This window comes from Drosophila albomicans, chromosome 2R (genome assembly GCF_009650485.2).
Source record: "Drosophila albomicans strain 15112-1751.03 chromosome 2R, ASM965048v2, whole genome shotgun sequence".
Classification (NCBI taxonomy): Eukaryota; Metazoa; Arthropoda; class Insecta; order Diptera; family Drosophilidae; genus Drosophila; species Drosophila albomicans.
The window spans coordinates 837,956-854,981 of record NC_047631.2 but is presented as its reverse complement, the minus strand read 5'-3'; the positions used below and the strand labels follow the sequence as shown (position 1 = coordinate 854,981).

General features: G+C 42.0%; 1 protein-coding gene across 4 annotated transcripts in view; it reads left to right on the top strand.

Moving 5' to 3' along the window:
* LOC117573203 (acetylcholine receptor subunit alpha-like) overlaps nt 1-17,026 on the top strand; it is a 98,533-nt gene that overhangs the window by 15,370 nt on the left and 66,137 nt on the right. The window lies entirely within an intron of this gene.

The window sequence follows — 17,026 nt, the reverse complement described above, 5'->3', positions numbered from 1 at the left end:
GGCAGAGGTGCCATCATCGGCTGTACTGGCTGCGCCATCTAAAGTGTACGGGTGTACGGAGGGTGAGCGCTTGGGATGCCTTCGCTATTTGCTCATCTAACTGAGCTGCACACTGCTCATAGACAGCATAGCAGTGCTTTCAGTTCATATTTGGTCTGAATCGTTGGGAGCTCGTCTGTCGTCATCTCTTCAGACATGAGGCAAAAGCAAGCTTCATACTCTTTCTCGACCTTTTCCCACAAGGCACGCATCTGGTCCCGTCGGGCTTGGCACAGCAATCAGCCGAAGGATTGTTGACTCTCGCCGCAAAATGACTGATACGATCAGTCGCGGCGATGAATTTCGTCAACGCTGTCTCTACTAAATTTTGTGTCATCCTTCCCTGAGAGCGAGTGATAATTTGGAGTCGAGGGATCAGGACGGAAGGAACCTTGGTCTTAGGATCGGACGGATGCTGTGTGACCAAGATCAGCGGCTTGGATTGGACTGCAAGCCTGGTGCCAGAAGCGGGCAAAGCGCTAGCTGACCGTGTGGAGACCTCCCTTTTAGATTGCGAAAGAATTGGCGATGTGCTAGATGCACGAAGAGCCGACTGCTTCTTGGACTTGTGTAAAGGGGGGATGACAGAAGTTCTAGCGGCGCTAGTAGAGGGCACGGATTTTATCGGGGTTGCCCGATGACATGCTACGGGCTCACGCAAGGAGGATGAAAACTGAATGGGCGCTCTTACAGTCCGACAAAAACAATAAAATATACCAAAAAATACCAAATGGAAAATTGTTTTTTTTTGCCTGAAATCGATCCAGATAGTGATAATGATAGAGTAAGAGCGTGTCAAACATAAAATTAAAAATACCAAAAAATACTAGAAAAATACTGTAGCGGACACAGACGAAGAACGCGAAAATAAGAGGACGGGAATTTTTCTCGTAACGAAAATTAAGAAATGTTCGCCGAAAAAAACGAACAAAAAACAAGAAGCGTTCAAAAATACAAAAAAAAAAAAAACAAGAAGCTGGAAAAAACAACAATGTATACTAATTATGCACTGTAAGTATGTATGTACGTGTGTCTCTGCCGAAATTTACTTGCACTGGAAACAGAGTACAAGCAAATCATAACGACCACCACGCTTTACTTGCACACACACAACTTGGATTAAAATATGTAGAGATGTGTGTGTGTGTGTCTGTGTATGTTTAAGCACTGACTGGAGTAAAGCCCATACAGACATTTGAGCTGAGATTTGCTCTTAAGGTAAACTACAGCTGGGATACTATCGATGGTCGCGCCATTCGATAGTTTCGATGTTTTCAAAACAAAAAATCGATACTATCGATAGTATAGTCATATTTATTTCATTTTTCATTTCATAGGTTTTTTTTTTAAGCTATATACATAATAAAAAGGGAAAAAAAAGATCAAAATTATTCTGTCTTATCATTAACATAAATTATAAGGTAACTTCAACAGTGATCATAAAAAATTCAGGTCATTTTTGATATAAAATTAAAAAACAAAAAAATTATTGTATCCAGAAATTTTTCTGCAAAAATAACTACATTACATTATTACATTACATTACATTATTCGCCTTAAGCGAAGCTCTGCGGTTATTTATAACGAGTCCAGCCTTGCTGAACATACGTTCCGACTCAGTCGAGGTTGCGGGAACACATAGAAATTTCGGCACTCATTTTTTTAAATTAGATTCGTTATGCTGAAATAAAAGAAATGTTATTTATGTTTTCCTTATGTTTAATGAAAACTGGAACACTTACCTTCCAGAATTCTAGGGGATCTACATTTTCTTCACAGTGCTTTGGGTTTGGCGGTTTTGAGAAGGTGGTGGTGGCTCTGCTGCATGGGGTACGGAATCACAAGAGTTGTTAATGACGGTGACCTCATTTTCCAAAAACTTTTCGGCCTCTACAACGTTAAAAGGAGAACGGAAGCCTTGTTTTTTGAATCTTGGGTCTAGCAATGTTCCCATTCGCGGCAAAGAACGTTCTTCATACTTTGTCAGCCTGGTGACAATGCTGTCCATCAAAAATGTACAGGCTGCTAATCCCTCACTAGACTTAAGGCTCGGCTTTAAAGTGTCCAAAGTATGTAACAGACCACATGTTATGGGAATACATAACGAAACCGTCACTGTATAATTGGGAGATACTTGCTTTGTTGCAGTATCCAATGGAGCAAGTAACTGTACCAGGTCCGTTAGGATGTCGAATTCGTCTACAGTGAACGGTTGTGGAGCTTGTGATGTACTCAAAAAAACTTTGCCGATTGCCTCATGGGTTTTTAAAATCCTTTCTATTATAAGGTAAGCACTGTTCCATTGAGTAGGAACTTCCTGCTTCAGACTATATTTCATGTTCCCATCCTGGTAGTCTTTCAGCTTTTTATACGCTATGGAACTGGATTTAAAATATGTAACTGTAGTTTTGCATTTGTTTAGGATAGGGGCCAAACACTCTAGCTTGAGACATCCTTGCACCACTAAATTTAATGTATGGGCAAAACATGGTAAATTTCTTTTTTGGAGCAATTCACACGCCTTGATCATGGTGCTCGCATTGTCTGTAACTATTGCCACAATTTTGAATGATATGTCCCACTTGTCAAAAACGGCTTGCAAACTGTCCTTATCTGTTGTGTGGTTTGTTTCCGAGAGCAATTTATTTGTAGACAAAACGGCAGTTTGCTGCTTAAACTCGTTTGAGACGAATGTGCATGTCACTGTCATATAGGCTTCATTAGCTTGTGATGTCCATAGATCCGTGGTAATGTGGTCGAAAAGATTCGATGTGTTCCCGCTTGTCTTGTACACCTTATGACAAAATACGCACTTTGCCGACTTACCATCATTTGATCTAGTAAAAAACTTCCACACTTTTGATTTCCCAACTCTGGATTTTTTCGGCCCGTTCGTCAGAGCTGTTTTCGGCTGATTTATTGATATCTACGCCTGTATACATAGATAAATAACAATTATGTCGTATATATGACCAAAAATTATTATAATTACCTTTTCTCTTGAGATTCACAAAACTTGTCCATGTTTAGAGCCACCACCTCCTTTCAATTTAAGTTAAGCTAAAATGCGCTTTTATTAGAAAAGATATAATATCAAATTTTTTAATTTCTCTTACCCAAATTCCGCAACCAAACCTCGAGTTTTATTGAAATGTCAGTGATAAGAAAAATGCCCAGCACCATCGATAGTGTCAAAAAACTATCGATGGTGGCTCAGAAAGGCAAAAATTCGATATATCGATAGTGCCATCGATATTATCCCAGCTCTAAGGTAAACACACAGAATATATATGTATATATATATATACATATATATATTTGTTTTTAACTTTGTTTTTATTTATTCAATCTTCTTCTTAATTTTGAGACTAACAATAAGTTTACAAATCTTAACATTAAAATTTAACTAACAGTGTGCTAAGACTGCATTCTGGTTGCGCGTCCCTCAAGTCGGTCGCTGGGTGGATAAGTCATTGCGTCGAAGACGTGATTGGTTGCTCAACCTTGTTAGACCTCTCGCCAGGTGGTTAGGGTGCAACAATAGTTTGGTAAGGTACTTTTCCTTCTGTTCTGCGATCACTTTTTTGACTGGTAGAATGTTTAAGTCGCGATGTATGTTTTCGTTGCGAACGTACACCGGTGCCCCGGTGATGGTTCTCAAGATCTTCAACTGAGCTCGCTGGACTAAGTCAATATTGCTATTGCTGGCATTCCCCCATAACTGGGAGCCGTACATCCATATAGGTTTTAGGCAAGACTTTGTATTCAAGGCTAAGGGGAGACCGAGCGTTGATCAATGAAGGCTGCTGGCTTTTAACTTTAGGTGTATTCTTTTGGCTTCAATGTTCCGGCGCCATGTGAGTCTTCTGTCGAGGTGTACTCCTAGATGTCACTTCGTTTGCTTGTGGGAGTAGAGTGTTGTTTAACGTTAGCGGCGGGCAGTTCTGCCTGTTTAGGGTGAATGTAACGTGCTTGCATTTTTATTCGTTCACTCTAATTCGCCAATCTGGTAGCCGTTTTTCAACATCGACCTTATGATGAGCTATCTGCGCAGTTGCTTGCCTCGGGGATTTTGATAAGCTGAGAATAGCTGTATCATCAGTAAACGTAGATTTTGTTATTTGTGTGCTTGTCGGGATGTGTGCTGTGTAGAGGACGTATAGTGTTGGCCCTAGCACGCTACCTTGGGGAACTCCAGCTCCAACAGTGAAATCTTCAGATATAGCAGTGTTGCATCTCACAACAAATTTTCTGTCGTAACGGTAAGACTCTAAAAGCTTGTGGGTGTTGATCTTGTACATTAGACCGTCTAGCCAGACTCTATCAAATGCTTGAGAGACATCTAAGAATATGGCAGTACAGTACTCTCGTTCTTCGAACGCGTTCAGAACTTCTGATGTTATCCGGTTGACCTGCTCAATTGTTCCGTGCTTTTCACGAAACTCAAATTGGTGTGACGGGATTCCTTTCTGGAATCATATCCGAGTCAAAACGCATTTTTCAAAGAGTTTAGATAAGCATGAAAGTAGGCTTATAGGTCTATACGATGTGGGGATTGTGTGGTCTTTTCCCGGCTTTGCATTCATTATTATAATTGACTTTTTCCATCTCATTGGATAGTGGCCAAGTTTTGCGATGGCATTGAAAAGCTGGGTGATAGTGCAAACGGCGCAATACGGGAGCTCGATGATCATTTTGGGAGTTATGTGGTCACAGCCCGGGGATTTTTTCGGATTAAGTTGATTTTTGATGATGCTAACGATTTTATTTGGGCGAAATTCAATTGGCTCATGTTGAAGCTGAGGCTCATATGGGAAAGTCGGCAATGTAAAGGCACTCATGGCAGGATTTGGTTGGAAGACATCTTTAAGGTGGTTGGCAAACGTGCTGGCTCTGTCTGCATCGCTGCGCGCCCAGCCACCTGTGCGATTTCTAATAGGCATCACGGTTTCTTTCGGTGAGCTCGGGTGAGCTCTCCATAGTGAGTGTTTTGTACTAGAAGTACACAATTGCTCTATGTAGCGGCGGTGGACATATGCTTCTTCTTGATGTAGAGCTTTAGTAAGTTCACGTGAGGCATGTTTTAAACTTTGCTTTGTCTACGTCGGCTTCATTGTTGTACTTTCTGTACTTAACCCAATTGGTTTTCTGTGAGGTCAATTTTAGTGATTGTTCCAATATTCCTGGATAACGGAGTAGAATGAACAGGATAGGCGAGTGATCAGATGAAAGATCCGAAAGGCATTCGGCGCTTATCAGATTTTTTGGAATGCTTTTGGTAATCGCAAAGTCTATTAAATCGGTTAGTTTCTTTGGGTCTGCCGGCTAGTATGTTGGTGTGCCAGAAGAAACAGAGTCGAGATTGTTCTTGGCGTTGATAATTGCATTATAGAGCTGCTTTCCTTTTGGAGTCACAAGACGAGATCCCCAGTGAGTGTGCTTGGCATTGTAGTCTCCTGCTGCTGTGAAGTGTTCTCCTAGTGAGTTGAAAAACTGCATAAACTCATCTTCAGCTACAGTGAAGCGAGGGGGGCAGTATACGGCGGCTAGTGTAAGTTGGTTGTCAGTACTTAATTGTATATTTATAGATGTGGCCTGTAGGCAGTTTTTACCAAATTTGTTTTGATAGTGGTGCTTTGTACGGCTTCTAGTCCCACCATGTGCTTTACCATCTGAATGATTTGTTCCGTAGAACGAATATCCTCGTAGTTGTATTTGTTTGTAAGGTGTGTTTCTGAAAGTAGCATTACGTCGATTTGATTGTCGAGTAGGAATTGAGCTAACTCAAGTTTATCCTGTGAAATGTCGTTAGCGTTCCACGTAGATATCCGTAGGGAAGTCATTATTTGGATTGTTGTCAAACCAGCATTTGAATCAATATATTTTGGATTCGCATTAAATCTTGCACAGTTGTGTGCATAAATGACATAAATTCCGTAAGGCTTTGTTATAGGCTCCATATCATAGCTTCGAAGTTGCTTTTTGGCTGCTCCGGCGATTGATGATGCTGAGCCATGTTCAGATCTTGGTATGCTGATTGCAGAAATGAACTTTTTGAGGTAGGGGTAGCCGGTCATGATTTCAAAGATTTCAGAATATATATGTAACTTGAAAAAGGTAGGGTACCGCTGCCCTGCCAATCTATTCCTTTCCTTGCAGAAGTGCTTATGCAGTGCACAATGTGCACGCCGTTACAGCATGTTTTTTTTTTTTTTTTTTTTTTTTTTTTTTTTTTTTTTTTGGTATGCACCACGGTAGGAAAATCTTCTGAAAGATCCCTTCTACTCCAGTGAAAGGGTATGTGCGATTCTCATGCACTAAAAACCTCAGTCTGCTCCTCTGTCCTTTGTGTTGGCTCACCGGGACGTGTCAATAACGGTAGTACTTCGGTGAGCAAGATAAGTGCTCCTATGCACCTTTTACGCCTTTTACGACTTTTACGACAAGCTGATTTAGCTGGGGTGGTATTCTTTCCCGCCAACCTCACGGACATCACGCGTTATTTTTTTTTTTTTTTTTTTTTTATTGTCTGCCTCTGTTTGTCATCTCGTCCGCACGGACTTGTCTCATTATCTTAATAATAGTGGCATGGCCCGCCTTCCAGGAGTCTCCATCCGCCATCATAGTCTTAATCAGTTCCCTCGGTCTCATTTGGGAGCCTGTCATTCTAGTCAGTTCCTATCGCTCGTCTGAGAATCTGTGGCACTTGCAGAGTATGTGTTCTGCAGTCTTCACCTCGTCCTCGCAGTACACGCATTGGGGGGTATCGACGTGTTGGGACCTCGCTAGATATCCACGGAAGCAGCCGTGGTTCGTAAGAAACTGGATTAGGTGGTAGACCAGTTCCTTATGCTTACATCTAATCCAGGCTACGACGTCGGGGTTTTGGTGTTGTGTTCCATTCCACCAACAGTCGTTCATTGGCGCTAGTTCTACTGAATGCTAGCGAGAACAAGTGCCGCATCTTCCGATATGGTCTAGAACCCTCTGATGAGTCTTAGGACCATTGTCCGGTATACTGCTCGTGCCTCTTTGAGGTAGGATGTTCTCTCCGTTACGCTGTTCCAGATTAGAGCTGCGTATAACAGTGTCGCCTTCGCTACTGATACCAGTAGTCTCCTCGCCGGCATCTTGGGACCACCCGTATTTGGCATTAGCCTAGCCAGAACCGTGGTTGCCGTAGCCGCTTTCCTGCTGGCATATTTCATATGCTCGCTAAAGCTAAGCCTATGGTCGATTAGGACTCCCAGGTATTTTAGTGAGTTTGCCGACTCCAAGTGGACCCCGTCTACTGTTATCTGCAGCTTCTCAACCGCTTTCCTACTGCTTAGCAGTACCACCTCCGTCTTTTGTGCTGCAATTTTGAGGCCTACGCTCTCAAGCCATCCTGTAGCTGCCCTTATGGTGTCATTACAGCTTGTTTGCAATTTAGGGAGAGTTTTTGCAACTGCAGTGATTGCCACGTCGTCTGCGAAGCAGTGTAGCTCTGTGTCTCTTAGTTTTGTTATTTTATTTATCCCATTGTACATTATGTTCCACAGGATCGGGCCAAGGACCGACCCTTGAGGAACGCCTGCTGTAACTTCGTAGCTTTTGGGACCGTCTTCCGTATCGTACCAGAGTACTCGGTCTTTAAAATAACTACCGATCACCGCCTTTAAATACTCAGGGATACCGATCTTAGTCATGCCACTGAGTATGCTGGCCCATGTTGCTGTATTGAAGGCATTTTTAACGTCAAGAGTTATTATAGCGCTGTACTTTTTGACCCCTCCCAGCCATCTTTCCCCCGCTAACGCCTTTGAGACTATCTCACGCACCTCTTCCAGTGCATCAAGGGTACTCCTCCCTTTCCGGAAGCCGTATTGCTGATGCGCCAGCCCCCGTGGTCCCTCTGTGTACGTTTCCAAGCGGCAGTACAGGATGCGTTCAAAAAGCTTCCCCACTATGTCCAGTAAGCACAGTGGGCGATATTCCCTCAGCAATGCATTGTTGGAATGTATTGCAAAAGATCTCGGGCTTGGCCTCAGCTATGGCTTTAATCACCCCTCCTGGAATTCCGTCCAGCCAAGGGGCCTTGGAGGGCTTGATCCTCTTAGCGGCCGAGACTACTTCCTCCGGTGTTATCCTCGGGAACTGCTCACCAGTCGTTATCTGTGCTGGTTGCTCTTGTCTTAGCTTTTGCTATTTCTTTTTGTAGTGCAGCTCGGACTAGTTTGTACTGCTCGATCAGCTGTGGATGGTTGTCGCGCCCTCTTGCCCGCTGCACCCTTCTTCTCGCTGAGTGGCACTCTGCCATTCATGCTCATATTCCTCAGTGTGTCACACCACCAGTACACCGGGGGCTTATTCTTGCGGCTGTTTTTTCTTCGCGGCATTGTTGCATCGCATGTTTTTTCCAGTAGTAAGTTCAGATTCACCACCATTGTCTCCGCTTGTCCTACTGGATTCTTCAGATCGTCAATAATGTATTTTAGCATTGCATTGCCAATTCTTTTCGTGTCCCAAGCACGTCCCATTTGCCTCCTCAGCAGTCTATTCGTCCCCCTCGTTAATTGTACCTTAAAGATAATTAACGCATGGTCACTCATCGTGACGTCTAGGACCTTCCATTTGGCATTCGCTGCTATAGATCTGCTAACAAAGGAAACGTCGATATATGATAAGCCTCTGTCATTGTCAAAAGTCAGCCTGAGTCCGTCGTTCAACAAAACCAGGTCCAGCATGTTCATCGCGTCCACTAGTGCTCTACGATTTGATGCTCTGCTACCCCACTCTAACGCCCAGGCATTGAAGTCACCCGCTAGCATCTAGCATAAAGGTTGCTGTCTGTGTTCCATATCTTATCCTTCGAAGGCTTTGCACTTCCGGTCTCCCGATTCCCCTAAATTGGGTCATCATGATTTGAGCAAAATCTTCAGCATTCGTTGTCTCGTCCATTCCAGTGCACTTCAGGGCCGTTCTTTGTGATCCTGAGCGCACGGTGGCAATATTGCTGAGGAAGTTCTCGATCGCTTCTTTGATGTTCCGGTCTCCAGTGTTCTTTCCCTCCATTTCTAATATTAATTCTACTTTTTGAGCCCTCCTGATTTTGCGGACAAGCTTACCCACCTCTTTCAGGTTTGAATCCTCCTTCATTTTTCGAAGGATGTCTTCGTACGACATCTCTCCTGTCTTTTTTAGTATAAGTGCCTCCGGTTTCTTGCGCAATCGTTTAGGCCTTACTTTTTTCCACTCCTTGACGCTATGGGTTGAGTTTTCCGGGGTTGGCTTCTTCAGAACCTCTGCATATTTTGCTGCCCTAGGAGCCTTTTTCCCCATCTTCCCATCGACCTCCTGCCCACTGCTTTCGATAAGGATTCCCTTGGTCCTTGGAATTACCTTGGTCCTTGGGGCTTCCTTGATATTGGTAGTTGAGTTTAGCTTTTGATGCCCCTCCGTTTGGGTACCGGTACTCTTGGGAGCGGCGTCTTTCGCCTTGCACTCCTGCAGCGCTAGTGCTCTTTTATTAAGTGCAGCAAGCTCTGCTATTGCGTCCTTCGATCCTTTCGTGACGTGTCTTTGTGTCTCGAAAGCCGTCACCAGTGGGATGATCCTACTCTGCGTTTTGGCTAGTACACTGCCTAAGTCCTCATCCTCGCATGCCGTAGAAAGATCCAGGGGGCGCAAAGGCGATCCGGGGACGACTTCGATCCTATCTTTAGAGACGGCACGCTGATATGATCGATGGCCACGTTGCTTGTATCGTTAGATGCTGGGGAGGCCAAGTTTGCCACCTCTTTAGCACTGCGGTCGCTGGATATCGACGGCCGGGGGCCGCTTGCTCATCCCTATCAACCGCCGGCACTGGGTTTCCTACTCCCTGCACCGTAATTTCATGTAGTTAAATTTCTCCCATCCTTGCATTTTAGCCCTTATGCTAGGGGCACACCCACATTAGTGGGATACTGTTGCTACGCTAGTATATCCGCGCAATATGGGACAGACGTTAACCAGTATGCCGCCCAACTCTGGGTAGCAGACGCTTACTGGATTTTTAAAAGCCAGTCAGTGGGTTTTAACCCCGCTGGCCCGCCTTCTTATCTTAGCCAGCCTCCCTGTCGGATACCAAGGGAGCTGTTACCAGGGACGCCGCGTGGAGGCGATGAGATGCTTGAGAGTTGCTATGTATGGATCGCGCTGGGCTTTGCCATGTTAAAGCCAGTCAGAAACTTTGCCATACACGCATACTGCAAAGCAGTATGTACATATGTATGTATGTATGTCTGCACTGCGCTGCCAAACGTTTGAGCAGGCGAAGTGCACGTATGTACATATGTATCTATTTTGGGAGAGAGCAAGTGCTGATGTAAGTCGGTGCGCTTGCGAAGAAGAGAGAATGCAAAAAGTGTGTGTGTGTGTATGTGTATGTTTCAAGCCAGGCGATTATTGTGACACACAATTATGTATGCGAATCGAACAAACGAAAAGAAATAAGAACTGCTTGCACACTACACAGCTTGGATCGGAGTTATTTGTTCATATATATATATATATATATGTAGTATACAATACACTTGGACCTTGCTTTACACGGAGATTACGTTCCTAGAAATCCTCGTGTTAAGCGAAACATGGATTTAGTACAAAATAAGGGGTTACGTTCGCAAAATTCAATATTGGCAGAAAAAAAATTTTTATACCCACTACCCATTGGGTAGAAGGGTATTATAACTTTGTGCCGGCAGGAAATGTATGTAACAGGTAGAAGGAGGCATCTCCGACCCTATAAAGTATATGAGGTAGAGCTATAATTTTGTTTCGACAGCATTTGTTATGTTTGCACGCAGATCAAGTTTGTTTCAAATTTTTGCCACGCCCACTTCCGCCCCGCAAATCAAGAAAATCGAATAGCAAGCGTCATTTTAAAGCTAGAGTTACGAATTTTGGTATATACAATAATACCAATAGTAGTTATGATTCCTGAAATTTGGTTGCGATCAGATAAAAATTGTCGAAGTTATTAAAGAAATACTTTTGTATGGGCAAAATCGCCTACTTACTACTTAGTTGCTTTGGCTGACAATCTGGTATATTGTGCCGTCTATGGTATATTTTGAATGCGATACTACCAAATATACCATTTCGTTTATTTTTTAGTATTTTTGCAGTATATTCAGTATATTTTGAGAAAAATACCGCAAAATATATTTCTTTTATTTAAAATGGGTAGCGGGTATCTCTCAGTCGAGTACACTCGACTGTAGCTTTCTTACTTGTTTTAGTGTTGCTCTGGTTTTTCAGCCTTGCCAGAATATTTTTATTACATCGTATCAGCGGTACTAGGAAATGGTAATGAAGTGTTGAGAAGGAATATCCTCTCCAAATTTGTTAACAGGGGAACTCACTTCCAATTCTTGAGCTTTGCCATTCAATCGAGCCATGATCTGAGCAATCAAAGATCGTGTGGCAACAATGAAATGAGTGCGGAATCCTGTGATACCCATTTGCGATATCCATGACCGTTTTAGGAAATTTTTTTTTTTTTTTTGTAAATTCTTACAATACTATGTATTATATATTAATATACTATATATATATATATATATATATATTATGTTATACAAGGAACCTTGTAGGAAGGTCCTGTGGATATCACCTCTTCAGTCTTCTCTTTTTTGGAGCATATCTTAGACTTCTCGCTAATGGGTTGGGATGAAAATTCATTCTCAAAAGAAAGTTATTCGAATGCTTTCGAATAGCATCGCCAACCTTGGGGACCTTGAGATCCTTCTCTATATCTCTCGTACGCATGTACCAGGGAGCATTACATAGTTTTCGTAATATTTTTGCTTGCGCTACTCTTATTTTGTTTAGGTTTGTTTTGGCTGCAATACCATAAATTTTGTACAGCATATCTCCATATCGGGCTAAGAATGGCTTTGTATATATGAACTTTGCTGCCTAGGGAGAGCTTACTGGATGGTGCAAGTAACCACGCCATTTTCTCTGCTTTTGTCATGACCGCTTTCTTGATCATTGTGGTATGCATTTTAAAGTTTAGTCTTCTGTCTAATATGACACCAAGGTACTTTTGACTTCGCTTGTGCGTCAATGTGGAGCCTTGCAAAGTTATATTTCCGCATGAAAATGGTCTTGTGGCAAATGTAACATTCGCACACTTACTGCTATTGATGCCTATGCACTATGGGAAAAAGTCGATTTTTTTGGCATAAACTCTAGTTTTAAAGATAAAAACTTGAAATTTGTTATATATACTATTAAGATTAATGTGTAATTTCGGATTTTGTTGCTTTTTGAATCGGACCATTGCCTTCATAAGAGCTCATAAGTTGCTGGACATAAGTCATTTTTTTGAAGAAACGTGCAAAAAGTTGCAAAAATGATTAGTTTTATGATATTAAGGATACATTTGGTAATAACTTTGCGTTTTTACCTTTTTGCAACGTTGTGCCATTTATAAGTTATACACCACGGAACACAAACAAACTTGTTAGTTTTAAGCTAAAAAGATATACATATAAAACAGTTCACAGTTGGACAACAAGTCATAATAATCAAAACATGTAATCTAAGATACATTTATAAATACCTTTGCTACGATTTGCCATAATCAGAAATAATAAATCAATTTGTTGCACCACAAAATAAACAGTGAAAGTTTGCAAAGATTTTTCACTAATTTAAGCACACTACAAAGTCAATCGAACAGCTGACTTTGTTCGTTTATCAACACTATGGTGTTGTTAGTAAAAAATCTTAGATAACGGTTCTTGGCTAATTAGGGTATGTAAATTCAAAAAATATATTTTATTTTTAAAAATAATTTGATTTTATGCCAAAAAAATTGACTTTTTTCCTATAGTGCTATGTTCCATTTCTGGGCCCAGACTTCAAAGGAGCTTACGTACTGCTGCAGTGCTTCAGTAGCAGTGTCAATGCTTACGCTTCTTGTTAGCACTGCAGTATCATCGGCATACGTTGCTATTAGTACGTTGTCCTCGTCTAAGCCGGTGATGATACTGTGGTTAGGCATGTCCGCTGTGTAGAGCGTATACAGTGTAGGACCTAGTACGCTGCCCTGGGGTACGCCTGCGTTGATAGGACGTCTTGTTGATTTTATTCCATCAATGACGACACTGAAACTTCTGTCCAGGATAAAACTTCTGACGAGCTTCATGCCACACTCTATCAAACGCCTGTTTGATGTCCATAAATACCAAAACTGCGTACATCTTGCGCTCCATGGCATCCAGGGCGAAGTTGACAACACGGTTAAGTTGTTCCGGAGTGCCGTGCTTTCTTCGGAAACCAAACTGCCACTTTGGAATTCGCCGTGCCACCGATTCAAGTTTCAAGATGCGGTTCAAAATAACCCTTTCTGTCATCTTTCCCAGTGTTGGAAGAAGACTGATTGGCCGGTATCCATCGACTTCAGTAATCTGTTTCTCTGGTTTCGGAATCATAGTAATTAGCGCATTCTTCCTAATGTTGGGGAAATAACCCAGCCTAAGTATGCTGTTTAAAAGTAGCACTATAAATAACAGTGCTTTTTTTGGTAGAAGCTTCAACGTCCTGTTATCAAGAAGATCCTTGCTCTACTTCTTGCAGCGTAACCGGTTTTTCAGGCAACGTCATTTGGAATGGGGTCTCCAATTGCAGCTCAACCGTCTTTCGTGTGACCTCGTTTGTAAAATTAAAAGGCATAAATCTATTTTCGAGGCTGTCTGAAATATCTCAGCCTTTTCTTGGCTGGAGAAGCACCATCCACCGGTGGGATTCTTAATTGGGGTTTTTGGGATTGCCTGCCTCTTCAGGCGACTTGTAAGTCTCCAAAGAGAATAGTTTGGGGATACATCCGGACTGGCTTCCTCTAGTATCCCATCTATCTTGTCTTGCTTAACTCTGGCAAGTGCTTTTTGAACTCGATTAGACAGTCTTTTGTAGATTTGGTAGACGCGTAAATCTCTCGTTCTTACGTTCATGCTCAGGAGCGCGGCAACATTTGGGGATAGCATAGCTTGGCGATGCTAACTTTGAGACCATGAGATTGGTGGTGCCGAAAAAGATGCAGCCAGGGATATGTTACGCATAAAAGTAGAGATTGCATCGTCTATATCTTCTGGGCTGTTTATTTCCATGTTCAGGTTTATTCTGTTCTCTAGATCTGTTCTAAAGTCATCAGTTCGACAGCCACGTGGGAGAATATATTGCTTCCTTTGCTTGACCTGTGGTGTTTGATGTAGATCTGCTATAACTGGTAAGTGGTCCGAAGAGAGCTCATGTGAAAGTTGAACAGATAACTTGTTGGTCGCGATTCCATTATATATAAAGAAATCAAGTGCAGAGGGAGTAAGCTGTGTGTTGTATGAGTAGAAGGTTGGGTCTCCTGTAGCAAGAATTTGGCATGTGCTGCTTGTTATGGCGTCATGCAATCTCCTTCCTCGAGTGCATGATCTTAGGTTGCCCCACAATTGATGTTTGGCATTGAAATCTCCGCCGGCAATAAACCTATTACCTAAGGTCGCAAACAGCTGATCAAAGTCAGCCTTACTCCAAGGTTCATTGGGTGGAAGGTAAAGAGAGGAAACTTTGATGCATCCACCATTCGTTAGGATATTTACACCAGCTGCTTGTAACTTCATCCATGTAATAGGCTCAGTCACAGCAGCGCCACTCTTAGAGGTACCACTGGGATGATTTGCGTAATATTGGTCGTAGCCAGGTAGGTATATTTTTTTTCCAGCACGCATGTGCGTTTCAGTTATTAGCATTATGTCGATTTTTTTGGCACAAAGGAAAAGACGAAGCTCTTCAACGTTGTTGATCAATCCTCGTGCGTTCTACAATCCGATTTTTAAACGTGTATTAATCATTTTGATGTAAGTTTTGAACCAGGTCACGAAAGGCTCTGTTTGCTTCCATCGTTTCCTGAATAAGTTTCAACATTTGATCTAATCTGGAGTTAATGTCATGAACCGCTTTCTCCAGAATGCTGAATCTGTCATCTTGTCTGGGATTTCATCAGCATTGCGAGATCGAGAGAAGCCAGGTTTTATTGGTATATGTTCCTCACCCTTTGATTTTAACAAAACAGCATATAAGAATCCACTTCGGACGGCAGCGTGTGGGATAAATTGTGCTGTTGGACCTTGTCTTTGGTTATTCCTGGTCCGCAGTCCATTTACTGGTAGTCTTGCCGCTGGCTTAAGTTTTTTGTTGGCTTCACACAATTTGGAATTGGTTTAGTGATCGCCTGAGCATTTACCACAGACAGGCTGGGATGCTGCGCCAGTCTGGCTTTCTGGGGCAATATATGTTAAGAACTGTAAAGCCCTGATCGGCAAAGGTGCGCTCAATTAGTTCTTTTGGCACGTTAGGATGAATATCACTTATCACCAGTCTGCAGGGTTTGTTTTCCCTCAGCTGATGATGCCAGAACTCGCAGTTTTGTGTGGATAGCATGTTGACAACAGCTCGGAATGTACGGGAGTTTGTTGTATTTATGCGCGAAATTCCAAACCAACGAAAGCCACAGTGTTAAGGGCCTACTCCAGTTTTGCCATTTTGTTAACATGCGGCACACAGATGGCCGGCGGCTTAGATGTTGTGTTTTTCTGCAGTTCATGTTCAGATTTACTATGCTGGTTGGCTTCTTCTTGATCTTGCTGGTATGCAGTATGGTGTATGGTGGCCGATGAACGTCCTTTAATAATATTGTTAGTTGGCTTCGACTTTTGTATTGTTTTTGTTGCCTTGTCAGATTTTTTTTGCTTCTTGCAAAGAGACATCATCGGAGCTTGAAATGAGCAATCTTTTACCGAAAGTAGTTTAACAGCAGAGCTTGATGCGCTCGTAGCACTTTGCGTTGAGCATATGACTTCAGCCTTCGACATTGCCATTGCATATCTTGATTGAAAGTTTGTACTAGTAAATGTTAAAGTAATCGTTGTGCAAGTATTTGTAGTTGTAACTGAATGTATGTGGCTAACGCTGTTAGCAATTCCAATTGAATTTTGAATGTCTTTGGCCAAACTAGCACGCAGTTCAGCAGGTGTACTAGCTAATTTTTTCATCCTCTCACAGTCATACAGATTATTACTAAGCTGTGAGTGAGCTGACACGTGTTCTTCCATATTTTGGCAGATTACAATATTTGTTTACAGTTAAAATATTGTTTCTGTCTATCCTCCACCTCTCGCTTGCGCTGAGCGCTGGGCGAGGGGCAAACGCAGCACAGCTTAAGACTTCTTTATCTTTGGTAAACTACCCTAATATGCTGCCGTCACCGCAAAGCAGTGACTAAAAATAGAATTGTGTGCAAGATAAACAAGAAACACAAGTGAGAAAGATTTGTGTTCGATCTCTTTCTTTCAAGATGATTTATTCGTCACGCGCGTACGTCTTTACACAGCGAATATCAACAAGCGACTGTTTTAGGAAATACATTTTTTTATAATACACGTATGCTTTGATTAGAGCATGTTTTAGGAAATACATTTTTTTATAATACACGTATGCTTTGATTAGAGCATTACTTCGTAGTTGTAACGGTGCATCAAGTTAATAAGTTCAAAAAAATAAGTTTCCTCTTACATATTTGTAGATAACTTAAATGTGAATATAAAATAACGTCAAACGATCTCGACATACCAACAGTCTCTTCAATGAAAATTCTGGGTTTAATTTTTGACTCCAAACACATTAACAAATTTTGTATATCATTTAACAAGAGACTCAACATAACAAAATGCTTATCAAACCACAAACTCAATTTTCATACTCACACTCTAATTTCAACTATAAAATCTTTGATCAATTCTAGAATTGCCTACAGTCTCTGCATTTATGCCAATACATCAAACACTAATTGGAAAAAAATTCAAACCACTCTTAATAACTCAATTAAATCAGCCCTTGGCGTTTTGCGCTCCACTCCAATTTCCAATCTCTTCATGGAATCCATGTTAAACAATATAACAGAACG